The sequence below is a fragment of the Tympanuchus pallidicinctus genome, unplaced genomic scaffold, assembly GCF_026119805.1.
Source record: "Tympanuchus pallidicinctus isolate F22 unplaced genomic scaffold, pur_lepc_1.0 scaffold5, whole genome shotgun sequence".
NCBI lineage: Eukaryota > Metazoa > Chordata > Aves > Galliformes > Phasianidae > Tympanuchus > Tympanuchus pallidicinctus.
In genome coordinates, this window is record NW_026294769.1 from 15757742 (window position 1) to 15772282 (window position 14541).

General features: G+C 38.1%; 1 long non-coding RNA gene across 1 annotated transcript in view; it reads left to right on the forward strand.

Moving 5' to 3' along the window:
• The first annotated feature begins 949 nt into the window (after positions 1-949).
• LOC128091180 (uncharacterized) overlaps positions 950-14541 on the forward strand; it is a 37615-nt gene continuing 24023 nt past the window's right edge. The window contains exon 1 of the long non-coding RNA XR_008211286.1: positions 950-1019. This is a non-coding gene — a long non-coding RNA (uncharacterized LOC128091180). The remainder of the gene's footprint in view (positions 1020-14541) is intronic.

The window sequence follows — 14541 nt, forward strand, 5'->3', positions numbered from 1 at the left end:
TAGAATTTGGATGTGTCAAATAGCTTTTCTTGTCCTTCTGATTATTAATATGATTTTCAAGAATGTCTTACTAAAGAAGTATAAACAAAACAGAAAATTCTCATTACTTATTAGATCATAAAAACAACAAAAACTCACCATTATTTTGGGTTACATATTTTGAGGAATGAACAAACCAACCTCTGGCAAACTAATTCAGTGATATCCTAAAAATCAAAGCCTGTTTTAATTTCTAAATAATTCTATTTTAACTTACCATGTAATGTAGAAAGGCAAAAAAGGTAAAATTACTCATTTGAAGTGGTTCAGTGAAGTACAAAATTCACATTTCTGTCCATCCTCAGTTCTAGTAATGCAATATATTCTGTTTTCTACTCATACTACATTAAGAGAACCAAGATCATGGTAGAGACAATCAGAGGATTGTCTCAGGAACAATTCTGACATAGCTCAGCCTTCTGTAGAGGTTAGTGTAAAGCCAGATTGTAGCTGATACAGAGAAAACATCAAGTAATGCAAGCTTAGATATAGAGTCCTTTGTCATAACTGTGCTCTATCTTCTGACTGTCTTGCCTCTGGTTTATTAGCCTTTTTGCTGTTCTCCCATCTCCAGTTGCAGAAGAGGGACTGTTCATCTAGATTACCAGTCGTGCTTAAAGGTATATTTTTTCTTCTGTTTTTTGGTCACGTATGGTTTTGACGTCTTGTTTTAACTGAAGATTGGACGGAGGCTGTCTGATAACTTTTACCAGCTGAAGAATAAGCACACTCAGCTACATTCTGATCTCACCATGTCACCCCTTGTGTATGGGAATTGCTGAATCATGGCCTGAACCACTGATTGATCACCTGAGGCAAGCCATGGGAGTACAGGTGAAGGCAATTCAGCTGTGCTGCCGGAAGGGGTGGAGCCTGGCTCCACCTCTTCTAGACCCCATTCAAGAGCTGACTACGAGTATGGAAGGATCTCTTTTGGAGATCTGGTCTGCTGAAGTTTCATAAACAACTTCAGGATATGGGTAAGTGTCCTATTTATTCTCTTTTTGTTATTATAATCTGTTTTGTCTAACTCTCTTCTTTATTTCATAATTATAACATCTTAATATTCATTGATTATACACCCTGTAAGGTAGGAGAGCCATACTAATAGGGTTCAGTCATACTTGCAGCATGGAAGTTACATGGGACTTGTTCAGTATAAGCTGATACTACCTACTTAATTAAGCCACAATATTATGTAGCTGACTACAGTATGTGTGCGCTTATGGTTCTCCTGTAAGTCTTGAAACCTGGGCACGTTCTCTATTTGTCATAAGCTTTTCTGGTCTGAAACAGCAGTCTTGGATAGATAGACACTTATGTTTTAAAAAGTCTTGGAAATTAGGTAGCTAGTTGTACTTCTGTTGACACTTATGGATTCTATGTGAGCATACAGGCACACAGAAATAGGGTCTCTACTGAAGTTAGCCTTTCTATATATGGATATCCTTGATTAATATTGCTACTCATGTAATCAAAGAAATATGCAAATAGTACAGTATTCTGTTTGCTTTTGACTGTCTACCTAAGCCAATAACTGACTTCAAAACTAGACTCCACATTATAGCAGTCTGCATAAACTTTAGTCACATCCATAATGCTACTGCAGAAAAGAGAAGAAGGATAAAGGGAACCTATATAAAAGTGGATAATTACAACAATCAGCACAGGGGAATTGCCTGTCCTGAAACAACCAAGAAAAGGTGGAGAAACTAAATCCAGAAGCAGTGTGCCATAGTCAGAGGTGTCAGAAATAATACCATTTGACTCAAGCTTGACAATTCAGTGTAGTGGTAACTCTCCTCTAAACTTTCTACCTTTGTGCATTCCTCAGTGCAGTCCTATTCTGTTTTATTACAGAAGCTGTATGTGCATTAGCATGTCTCTTTCTCTGTAACTACTTTTATGCTTGTGACTAATGAGTCTCATATTTTTCTCAGTGTTCCACCTCTAATGATTTGTCTCCCATCAAACCCAAAGTATAAACAAGATGTGGCATTACAGCAATGCAACCATGTCTAAATAGGAACAACAACATACTTCAGCCATCTCTTTGTACAGTATTGAAAGATATGTATGAAATAGTAATTGTTTACTACTTTCATATGAAAACAACAAATGATGAGATAGTATTTAATAAAGTCCTTTGCAGCTCATAATGAAGTGAGAAATCACAGTCATAGCCTTTGCAAAATAATTTAAAGCTGTACATATCATAAAGCATATGAGCATATTTCTGTCTTGTTTAATTGGTAAATAATATATCTACAAGCTTTCTCTCCTTTTCCACACAGAATAAAGGAATAAGTAAATTTTTTTTAAAAAAAAAAAAACTACCAAAGAGCAGCTGCAAGTTTGATCTTTCTCTATACCACAAAAGAGAAAAAGTGACTGCAATATTATAAGCAAGAATTTCAACTATTTCTTAGAATTTTTTTTTTTTCAGAATCACTCCACATTCCAGAATTATGCGGATGGAACACAGTGGAAAATCAAATACTAGCACAGAATAAAACTACAGGGATTGTAGTAGAGCGCTGCCTCACCCATAGCTATTACGAGGTGGAGAACAAAGCCTAATTAAACTAAATGAAGAACTGCTATGGCCCACACTTACTGCTCTTAAAGCAACTTTTCTCTGATTCAAGTGGAAATGAAGTGCCTTGTTGACCATATCAGCAGTTAACTTTGACACTATGTTTATGTACATGGTTTATTTAAGACAATGAAAAATCTTTTTTTACCTTCCTCCACAAAGGAACTAGTATTCTTATTAGTCTTCTTGACCTCTTAAAAAAAATTAAAATGTAAAAAATAAAAGCAAACTAAACCAAAGCATATATATGTTAAAAAATAAAAAAATAAAAAAAAAAAAAACCTCTTTTTTTTACCCAGTTAAGCAGTTTAGAGTTTGGTATGAGCTTGGATACTCTTCTTTCAGTTCCAGTTACTGAGATTCATCTCTCCATTCTTTTTCACATCTTCCTCTAATTTTTTACATACTTGAGTATTATTTCTATTTCTTATTGGACTTAAGTTGCTACAACTTTATCATAACATCTGAATCTCCATAAAAGTCTCACAAACATCAAAAATGTGTCCAAGGCAAAAATTTTGGAAGAAATTAACTTTGTGCCAACACTCTTGAGTACTAACATGTAGCTTTGGAGAAGTCTGAGCAAGTCCTTCTGCCTTTCGCTACTTGCAGGAGAATTTCAAGGAGAATTTCAAGGAGAATTTAATTTTTTTGTATCATATTAACTACAGCTTCACTCATGATATCTGAATATACTTATGCTATTAATAACAGTCTGCAATTGCGAAGATAAGCTAAGTCTTCCTTTCTTCAGGCTCTGAAACACTTACCTGATCCTACTATGGTCCAAGTTCTTACATAGACAACTTGTACTTTTTAGATTCCTGTTTCTAGTCTTATAGTCTTATATAGTAGATGAGGAGAGGGAAGGCATGAGAGAAATAATCAGTCTTAGCTATCATCTTCATTAGCTTTTCTTGAAATTCCATAATCTTCTTTATTTTTTTCCCATTTCATCTTTTTAATAATAACAGTACAACCTTCCTGATTTCCTGAAGTCCACTGTGACCCTCTGCAGAAATTTCTGGCAACCACTCTATTTAGTGCTATTCTTTTTTTTTTTTTCTGGTTTAAATGTCATCCACATGCTTTATTTCCTTGGGTAGAAGATTTCCAAGGATTTTTAGCCCTTATATAAATACACATATATACTTATCCACTTTCAGGTATTTTCAAGATACGTTACATTCCATTTACGCAAGGAGCTCACGTTCAGCAGAAATCAAACATAATTACATTCTCCATATTTTCCTAAAGAAAAACTCCTGCACCTATATTGTCTCTATAAATTCAGTTACCATAATAGTCTTAACAGGCAAATAAACACCTCTCAAAGACCTAATGAACTGATGTTTCAGAGACAAGAAACCCATTTCCCAGTTGTTCCCAGGAACAGCGAAAAAGCAGAGATGGTGCATGCAATATTTGGTAATAAAGGAGTAACTTGGTATTGTAGCATAGGATTTCTCATCCTGAGCTTTTTTAGTGACTCATGCAGCACAAGGAATATTTGTGAAGGCAAAGAGGGTTTTGGAGTTAGCACTTGTTATGTGACTGTCATTCTGATACACAAGTTTTGTTTTCAGTACCCTTATTTTCAGTGAGAAATGTAATCAGATTTTTATAATCAATAACACAAATGTTATTTGAATGACACCAGGGCAGGAGCCATGAATATGATTTTGTGACTATGTGTTCTTGAGGATTCCTAACTGAATATGTTTATGAAAGTGATTTCTTTAGTTTTTCCATTAACCTACACAATTCCCCTTCTGCAGAATGCTTCTATTTATTTTCATGATAACACAAAAACAACATATAATGTCTCAGGCCAAACAATGAAATAGTGATCTAAAAGGCTAAAGACCCTTTGATCAGGGTATTAGAGGTTATTCACAGAAAAACTGTTGTGCTTCCAAAGTTTTATGTTATAACTTAATATGCTTAAGATAATCTCAGCTGCACTAGACCTTTTGGTAATTCTGTTTCTATCATCAAACAAGCCTTATGGCATTGAATATAGTGGTAGTTCATAATGAAGCACTTCGTATAGAAGCAGCTGTCTCCTCACCTGTTTCCCAGTCCATCCAGAGGCCTGGAGAAATTCTTCAATTTAGCAAGCAAACTTAAGTCATTATTAGAAATGACAGGGAAACCTGATGAAATTGTACTTTCAATTGGAAAACAAAATTGCAATCAGACCAACATGATTTCCTCATGGTCTGACCATGCTAATGCCAAGTCGAGACATGGGCAAATGTATTTAAAAGTCATAATGGAGTATTACCATGCAATCTCTTTTTACTGGCCCTTATTAATATAAAACTTCAATTTGCATGTAAATGTGGTCAACTTTCATATCATCAAAATACATGAGGCCTGGGAAAGTAATGAATTGAAGTTTGATGCAGCAATTACTGACGTTTATAAAGAATTTTAAAGAGGTCATTCTAGCCTTGGCTGAGAAAATGAGGAAATCAACAGGGAATATTGTCAATATAGCAACAGTGGGAGTTGGAGTCAGTCCCAGGTGTTAGAAGGCCAGATGATGATTAATAGAGAGGGAGTATGAAGCCTTTCACCCAGAAGGACTGGGCTGGACCTGGAGCTCAATAACAGAGCTCTCATGAAAAGGTTCTTGCTGGGTTCCCACTTTAGCTGCTCGAAATGTGTTCCAGGGGGAATAAAGTAGCAAGTGTTTATGAGAGAGAGCAGTGCTGAAGGTTTAATTGGTCTCCACATCCTTTCAGCTCCCTTCAGTAGTTGATATGCAGTTTAACCTTTTTTTACCCACCTCAGATACTCTAGTGCCACTGGGATTTTAATAAGGCACTAGCTTGATAGCTTGAAAAGACTTCTCTTCTAAATTGAGTTAAACTACCTTATTGTATAATAATGACCATTTATAAATCTCTTGATTTAAAAACAGCCCAAACAAACAAAAACCTAGAAAATATCATATTCCTGGAACATTAAAAACTTACAGATAGTGGAATTGTTTTGAACTTTTTTTTTCCTTTTCTTTTCTCTGAAAAGCTTCATACAGAGGAAAATATTAAATAGGTAAAAAAAAAAAAAAAATCAATGCAGGAATAAGAGCTCTGCAGTATTTTCCCACTTTTATAATGAAAAAAGCATTGTAAAGAGTGGACACTGTCCAGTGTGCAGGATTCAAAGCAGTGAGGAACTGGTTGGTGGTAGACAATGTGCTTAGTGGTTGGAGTCCTAATTCTGCAACATTGTGTACTTCAATGTAATTGCTTACACAAGTCTGAAATATATGAAACATTTTCAAGAGGCTCATTTCCCAAACCAATAGTTCCACAGGCATATGCAGCAAATTGGTCAGTAATTACATAGATAACTCAGTAAAGAATCAGGCCCCAGGTTTCTACTGCTTGTTAAAGACTGATGTGTGTGGTGGCAGCAAACTGATTTTAATGTTCTGTGGCTTAGTCTTCCTATCTACAAATAGAAATCTATTTTTTTTAATTGTCTTAAGATTGGGGATGAAGTTCAACTAATGAACGTTTTGTATGTGCTTTGGTATCTTGAAATGGAAAGTAATAAATGTTTCTAATTTCTTTGTGGGATTTTTTCTTTTTTGTTTTCTGGTTCTCATTAAAAATAAGCTGTAGAGCTGGTAAACTTTCTTCCATGCAAATAATATCAAAGTCATTGGTAAGAATCAAATAAAGGTAAATAATGGAGTAAAAATCAATTTCTTCCACTCCTGTTTTTTCCTTTTGTTTTCAAAATCCAATTTTCAGTTATGTTATTTCAAATAAGTCTCTAGATTAGTTAAGCTTTTTAGGTTACATTAGTTGAACAAAGATAAGCACTTACATTCAAGGTGTCTTAGACTCTACAGTATTTTGATATGTTGAGAATAAGCTCCAATGAAATTTAAGAAACAGTAAGCAACCTGACCAACACTTTGAAATGCTATTGTGAGAATTACTTATTGTCATTTACAGTTGCAATAGTAAAAAATTTTTGATCTCTAAATATTTGAAAATATTCACTGACAACTGAAATCCTCAAAGCAGAGAATCTCTTTCCCTATCACTTTGCAAGGCTTATAGACAGACATTTCACCCAAGGGATGGCATAGTAAATCAATGTTTATATTTCTACAACCCTGGAGACTCCTTGATCTAAACATTTGTAACTCATGCTAATCTGGATGGTGAGTGATAAAGGGGCACTTGCTATGACAGAAGGAAGGCTGAGAAACATTGAAGAAGCAACAGTTATAAGTTACATTTGCATTTCTCAAACAGTTTCCTGACATGTTTACAGGATCCAATACATATTTGCGGAAAGGTGTGATTTTTAGTAGACCTGAAGACAAGTGAATACTGAAGAGGAAATAATAGCAAGAAGAGTACACAAAAAGTAGTATACCTATCCTGAGGCTTAGTAACAAGGATTTATTTTACTATTTAATGAATGAAGAGTTTCTTTATGCTTTTAAAAGCACGAGCAAACACTATTAGTCTAGATAGATCTACCATGTGTGCTATTTTCTTCAGGACGTCGTACAGTTTCATAATCTTATGTTCTAAGTCTTGAAAAGCATGTAGATGAGGCAATAAAGATCACCTGCATCAAAATCTGAGTCACCAAATCATTGGACACATAATAAAATAGACTGTATAATCAATGAATATGAAGATGTTATAATTATGAAATAAACAAGGGAGTTAGGCAAAGCAGATAATTACCCCTTCAAAGCATGAACCAACGATCAGGATGACTAAAGGGTAAGCTTTCCCTGATACAGAGATCTGCTATATCACAATGCTTATACACTTTTCATCATGACGCATGTTGGTACAATTCAAGACAGTGATGATGAGTGAATGTCCACACTCTTTTATGGGCCACTGCTCAATGATGTTACTGGAGGCATGCGGTTGTGAGGTGCAGGTCTGTCCTATGTTCCATCAGTCCCATGTAGATCATCAACCAGGTGTTGCACATGATGTGACAGTAACACTGGAACGCTTTGATGGCATTTCATTCCTCCTGGTGATCCTGAAGGCTCAAAGACTCATGAGGAGTAATACAGATGTTTCAGAGGTACCAAGAGGGGAAGGTCTGCTCCCCAGGGCAAGATACAGGCTGTATTTCTATCCTGGATCAACACTTCTACTTGTAGTGGGGCACATCCTGGCTGCCTGTACCACACCTTCTGGCCGGAGCCTCCCACCTCCAACCATCTCCCCAAGGTGCAAGTAGGCCACACCATTTGGGTCCTACCTGCACCTTCCACCTTGGGTGCCCAGACCTAAATTCTCAGAGGCAGGGAGCAGAAGAATATTTTCATTACCAATCTGGGGTCTTACCTGATGATCAGTGCTTATAACTTGTATTCTTAGCAGGGTGGCCCATGTTGTCTGCAACATTCTCAGGGCACTGGGTCTGCTGTCTGGGGGTCTTTCATTCAGGTCCCTCAAGATTTTGTACAGTCTTTTCATCCACTCTTGCAGGGACTGAGAGTCTGTCTTCAGGGCAGCCTTAAGAATACCATTATAATGTTCAATGAGGCCTGCCCTCATTGGATTATATGGCAGGTGGAATCGCCATTCGATGTTATTTTCTTTTTCCCAGTGCTGTATAATTGCACCAGTAAAATGAGTCCCTTGGTCACTCTTGATGACTTGAGGTGTCCCATAGGCAGACATCAGTTTAGTGAGTTCCCTGATGGTATATGCCTCGTTTGCTCTCGGTACTGGATAGTGTCGACACAGGTCAGGGCATATCTTGCCCCTCATACCAAGGAATGCCTTGGTACATCATGCCCAACATAATTGACCTGCCATTGCTGGAGAGGATTGTGTCCCCTAGCAAGATGGGCTGTTTTGGGCAACGATCTCGGTCTCATCTTGAAGCAAACGTCACAATTCCGGCATACCTGGATGATGTCAGGTAGCTGTATGGGCAGTCCCCATGCTTTAGCAGCTGCCCACATTGCCTTTTGTCCAGCATGCCGTAGCTTCTGATGTAACCAACAGGCAGTGTTCTCAGATGGCGAATTCTCAATCCATCGAACTTGGGCCAGTGCGTCAGCTTCATCGTTTCCCGGTGACTGTAGGGGCTAATGACTAGACACATATAGTCCTGTGTTTGACTGTATTCCATATGTCTAACCACATGTCTTTGCCCCAGATTGGCCAGGAGTGGATAGTCCATTCCTGGGTGGCCCACTGCGTAATCCAAAGAATGAGCCCCCGGTACACAGCCCAACTATCTGTACAGATATTCAGGATACTGTCACCAGGTTCCTTGGTTATAACCATCCACATGGCTCACAGTTCTGCTCATTGGCTGCTCTGATCATCCCCCTCATCAAACCAGATTGTCGCATTGGAAGGAATTTATGCTATTGCTCTCCACTTGCTTGGGTTGCCCTTGCTGGACCCATCTGTGTACCAGGCATTTTCAGGGATAGGATATTTTCCCTCCCGAATGGGACTCTTCTCTGGTGGAGCGACCAATGTTTCTTCTGATGCATCACCATGACACGTTACTGAGTCTAGGATCTTCTGCAGTTCTTCTTTTAAGGGTTATGAAGACAAACTGCTCTTTTGGCTGAGGTAGGCGACCCATCGTGTCACTGTTCATGCTTGGGCCACCCTTATCTTAGGAAAGTGGGTGGGATACTGAAGAACATGTTTGCTAAATCTAGGACACAATGATAGGTTTTTATCTCCCTACTTAATGTGCCCATTAGGGAGGCAATATTGGGTACGGCTGCATGAATAGATGGCGTGACCTTATTTAATTCTCTGTAATCCACTGTCATTTTCTACATGCCATCGGACTTTTGCACTGGCCATATGGGGAAATTATATGGGCTGTGTGCAAGTCTTATAATGCCCACTTTTTCTAATTCCTGCACCATTCTCGATATTTCATCTTGCCCACCCAGGAGTCTTACTGTCTTACATTAGTAATCCTGCATGGGTTCAGCAGGTAAATAGGCCCATGTTTCACCTGGCCTCTTAATATTGCCTGCACCTCCCAGATACTGATACGTCTCTGTCAAAGTCTGAAATCTCCCACGGTTGTCTGGAGAGCCAGAGCCCATAGAATATCTATGCTCAGGATGCATTCTTGGACTGGGGCAATAGACACCTTATAGTCCCAGGGTGGGAGATGCCCAACCCCGTTTCAATCATGTTTGGGTGACAGGAATAGTCTGTCTGTCCCCTGAAACCGACAGTCATCACTCTGTCTCCATCAAATTTGGAGATATCTCCACAGATAGTTGATGTTTCTACTCTGGTGTCCACTAATGCCATAACTCTCTGAATATTTTTTCAGGACCAATAAATCGTTAATTCTACATAAAGCCTCCTCGAGTCCCATCTGGAGGCCCTAGGGGAACTAACATCCCTCATCATGCCATGAATTGTGCTATGGCCAATTCTTTTCCTTCCAGTGGCTCTGGCATCATGGCCTGAGACACCTGAGGCAGCTTTTTTTTTCCCCCCATTAGGAACAATGAAATCTTCTAGGTTCCATCTCATTGTTGATATTCTCTCTATAACCCTTACCTTTGATTTATTAGGGCAGTTCTGAAATTTTTGATTGTCCTTTAGTTGTCTCCAAAGCTGAAGAAGGACAAGGTTGGGCTGGCGGTCAATCTTAGCAAATTGGACCCCAGCCCAAATTAAATCATTAAACATTTGTTTTCGAGAGACCCTTATGGGTCCCAATTGAAGAGCTTGAGTGGCCAGCATCTTGGTTTTAGTCACTAGCAGGACCTCAGCTTCTTCCAATGTTCAAATATTGTGCCTAGTCTGCAGGCATTCTGTTTCTCCTTGCTCAGTCACTAACTGGGCAGCCTGCTGGCCTACAGCTTCTGAGGCCACCAGGGGATTTAATATAGAGACTGAAGTACCATACAAATGAGTGTGAGCTTGCTGTAGAATCAAGTCTCTCATCCCTGATGAGAATTTGAACATATTAGGGCCATCAAATGTATCTTCATAAATTGCTTCCCTTATGCCTCCATGGAGGACCACATCCCCGTATGGAGAGGTATATCAGATTTATTCAGCCATACCATACTGCAGGCCACCATTAACCATTCTATTATAGAATGCCTTTCATCAAGATATTGATTACCCGCATATAACCTCTGCCTGAGAGCAGGATGAACAGCCATGGTGGCCAACTTGGCTATTTCCAGGCCATTCACCAAAACACTTTCTGCCCCAGAATCCCACAGTTTTAATAACCAAGCTGGCACAATTTCTCTTACAGCCAAAATCACTGTACTAAATCCATCAATTCTGTTGCCGTGTATGGCCAGGCTGTTACATGCAAATGAGTCTGGCAGGGGGCCACTGATCAGGCGGCACCCCTGTCAGTCTGTCCTGTACTTTTTTTGTTTTCTGAGTTATGATAGGACAGACTTCTAGTGGATCTGTCAAAATCAGATATTCGAGATCTAATTTGGATTTTTTTATTTTACTGATCAATGAATTCTGTTGATTCAGGAGTCTGGTCATTGTTTACCAAAATGTTATGAACTTGACCTATTGGAAGATGCAGAATTGGTTTCTTCCCTGTTAACATGCCAAGTTCTTGCTCTAACTTTTCGATATGGTCTTTCAAAAGTTGATTTTCATTCTCTAAAGTATTATTCCTCATTTCAGCATGATTTAAAGCATTTAGTAGAGGCTATGTCACTGCAGAGGCAGACAATTTTCTTTCTTTAGTGATCAGTATATCCTTGCTAAGTCCCTGAAAGTAATCTGCCATGCGACACATAACGGACCTCATTTTTCAATGATAACCACTAGTTCATAATAGGGAAATCCCACAGATCCTGGGATCTGCCCTGGAATTATTTTATCTAGAGGGGTATTTTTCTCCCCCTTGACCCGTTTATAAAAATTCCAGAGAAAAGACATAATGTAAATTTTAGTAAATTTGGACTGCCTGGTTCACCAAGTGTATAATCAATGAATATTAAGATGTTATAATTACAAAATAAACAAGAGAGTTAGGCAAAGCAGATTATAATAACAAAAAGAGAATAGATAGAAAGCTTACCTATATCCTGGGCTCACTTACAAAACTCCAGTAGAGTGGATCTCCAGAAGAGATTCTTCCCCCTCTCGTAGCCAGCTCTGAAATAGGTCTAGGAGATATGGAGCCAGGCTCCACCCCTTCTGGCAGCCTTCACCTGTGCTCCTGTGGCTGACTCATTGCTCACCTCAGGTGATCAATCAGTAGTTCAGGCCATGACTCAGCAGTTCCCATACACTAGACTTATGGAAAAATAAGTTTTGAAAAGCTAGGGAAAATTATGTTCTTAATCGTGCAAAATATCTCTGCAACATAATACAAATTAGGAAAAAATATCATTCTTATTGTACATTTAAATATATTTTTGAGAATTAAGTAACAGTATTATAGGGAAATATTATCAGATATTAGAATACTACATTTACAGAATATTCCTTCCAAACAAATTCATAACTTCCACAGATAACAGAAGTAAATATATATATATATATATATATATATATATATAAAAGAGAATTTAGGAAATATCTCCTAGGAATAAGATTCTATGGAAAGAACAACTTTTTGTGCAAGCACTGATTCCACTTAAGAGGAAAAACTGCTTTAAATCCACAGGAATAATTTGTAAAGGAATCCTTAGCACTAACTGTTTCAGTCTACAAATCTGCTCTTAACAGTTCTCAGTAATGCTAGGCACTGTCAGAGATATCAGGGTATCTACTGAGCAAGAAAATGCTCTGTCTCACAGTTCCCATTTCCCAATCACAATCCTTCTGCTAGAGTAAAAAAATTCTAGTGGGAAGAAGCAGACAAATTTCTGGTCATTATTGATCTGATTATTTGTTCATTCGTGTATGCAGTCAATAGACAGAAGCAGAACAAAATCCAGCTAACAGGGACCAGAAACACATGTATGATCACCCATTACCCTGACCTTTGTAAATGATCTCATCGTAATCTGACTGATGAAAGTGTGATTTGGTTATGACTAACCTTTCTGGCGTATTAGGGATCTTAGGAAGAACAGAGGACCTCCCATTCCTTCTCCATTTATCTTTAGATAACAGGAGAGTTTAGATGACTGGGCTTGTTAAACTTGGAGAAAGCTCTAGTGAGACCTTGTTGTGGCCTTCCATTACTCAAACGCACTTATAAAGGAAGCTGACTTTTTTGTATGGTCTGATAGTGATTGGAACAAGGGGAATCAATTTTAAACTAAAAGAGTGGAGATTTGGATTAGATATCAGGAGCAAATTCTTTATTCAGAGGGTAGTGAGACACTGGAACAGCTGTGGGTGCCCCATCCCTGGAGGTGTTCAAGACCATGCTGGATGGGGCCCTGCGCTGCCTGAGCTGGTGTGGGGCAACCTTGCTCATGGCAGAGGGTTGGAACTAGATGATCTTTAAAATTTCTTCCAACAGTTGCCATTCTATGATTCTGTGATTACCTAGTGCTTGAAAATTGCTTTGTAAAATGAGGATTGAAATCCTCCCTGAGATTCAGACCCCAGAATATCTGGGATTCAGAAAACACAGTAGCAAGGCAAATTAAACAAAATAAAACAAAATCTTAAGTAGGGAGCTGCCTCTTTATTTAAAATGTCAACACTTACACACAGGTAGACAATTTCTTGTAATCCAGCAGTAAAAAAATAGTCCAAATATTTGGAGTTGATGTATACAGTTGTATCTCCAAAGTCCCAGAGGAATGTTCAAGAGATGAAGAGGGAAAGCAAAAAAATTATATTTCAGGCTCACCAGTAGATTATATGTTTGTCTCAAACCATATGCACCTTATTTTAATCAGTAATCCTAAGTGCCATCACAAGAAAAAAGAAAAAAGCAAAAAAAAAAAAAAAAAAAAAAAGCTGAAGGGTATTAGAAGGAGGAATTTTGTTATACACACATATACACAAAAAGCAAAATTAGTATTGAGGAATATGTCTAGACAAGACTATCCTCAGGCAGATTTCTAAACCTAAATTATATTTTACCCTTTCTCTTTAAAGTTGTAGTAATTATTTCATCACAAATTCCCTCGGTACTGCCTCTTGTCTTCACAGCATTCCCTTACAAAGCAGGTAAACACACAAACGTGAATTTCCTTCTGATTACACAGCACACTGACATTGCTTCTCAGTCCTTTAAACTCACCCCAAAGTGAACTCACTACCCAGGTTTCCCTTGAGAAAACGTTCGTTTTCATTTCTTCTGCACAAATTTGAAGAGTTTTGTCATTACATATACTATCAAAGTTATATGATATTTTTACATTTAGGAAGGACAATCTAAACACTGCTATCAGAACTTTTCACCTAGGCTCCTCCTGGGAAACCTTCTTTCCTAGTGTTCCTCTTAATCCCTTACCCCACTGAGTTTAACACTTTCAGACCATCTACCTAACTTACTCTGAAGTTTTTTGCTGTTCATGTACCTTTTAGTCTGTCCCTGCACTTTACCTCTCTACATGTGCATTTTTTCTCCCTCTGTATTTATTTACTTCTTTGTTACACTCATAAGTAGATGTTTCACATTCTCCTAGGCCTTTCTCCTTTTTTTCCTAATAAGGCTGTTTTCCCAGCCTACCTTCTCTTATTTCTATAGTCCTCCTTTTTTATGCCTCAGATGTCTATTCCTCTCCTCTTTTAACTTTCCTTTCTCCTACATCTCCATGTTTAACTGCATGCAAGTTTTTTCAGCTCATGTGCTGAACCAGCTGATTTCAGAATCCATTAAATACGCAACACAATGTGCTGAAGTAGTCCTTGTCTCAAGATTTATTCTTTTCCCAAAACATACAGATGTACTTTAAGATAGTAAGATTTTTAAAAGAGAATCATTTATGCTATTTTACTGTA